Source organism: Lupinus angustifolius, chromosome LG07, assembly GCF_001865875.1.
Source record: "Lupinus angustifolius cultivar Tanjil chromosome LG07, LupAngTanjil_v1.0, whole genome shotgun sequence".
NCBI classification, from domain to species: Eukaryota; Viridiplantae; Streptophyta; class Magnoliopsida; order Fabales; family Fabaceae; genus Lupinus; species Lupinus angustifolius.
Window position 1 is genome coordinate 18,916,201 of NC_032015.1, and position 823 is coordinate 18,917,023.

An 823-nucleotide genomic window follows, 5' to 3' on the forward strand; every position below is an offset into this window, starting at 1 on the left:
ATTCTGACTGCACGGGGATTGTTTAGGGCTTGCGCTCCCCATCCCGTCCAATCGCCACTTGGTTCCGAATCAAGGACTGCCATCTACTGGATAATACCCACCTTGACTTCAAAGCGGTCTTGGGCGTTAATATGGGCTAAATTAATTTCCTCGGCAGATGGTTGGGCCTTGGATCTTAAGAGTCGTGTCCTTATATCTAGAACACTCTGTCCCCTTATCATTTCATCTTCCTGATAGGGGTATGCTACAACAAGTCGAATATCCGCTTCCCTGGGAGCGACAGGATTAGCAGGAGGAACATGCATTCCCTCTAGCGGCTGATTCACGGAGCCCGTGCCTGAACTTTTTAATGTAGCAGGATCCAACAGGTCCATCCACCTAGACCGGATCAAAAGGAAGTACGTAACACATGGAATGAAGTAGAACGAAGGAAGTAAAGTTGTTGTACAGCCTAAAGGCAGAATATGTTAAGACATAAAAAACGATGAGCCATTTCACAAGAGAAAGAGCCCACTGCAACTTGGGCCTTGTTAGATATAAGCTAAATCTCTTAATTTTGAAATCAAAAGGAAAGAATCAAACAAGAATATAAAAAGTAAAGAGGAAAAGGCAGAACTAGAAAATTGTNGTGAAATAAGTGAATTTATCCAGTTGAGGCATGATTGATTGACAACAAATGATTCCCTCCAGACAGCTTAAGTAAAGCCTACACAGAGTAGTGAGGAATTGAGCAACTTGGGTCTTGTTAGATATAAGCAAAATCTCTTGAAATATGAAAGACTTAAGATGAACCCAATTTCGATAAAAGGTGAAGTCGAAGCTA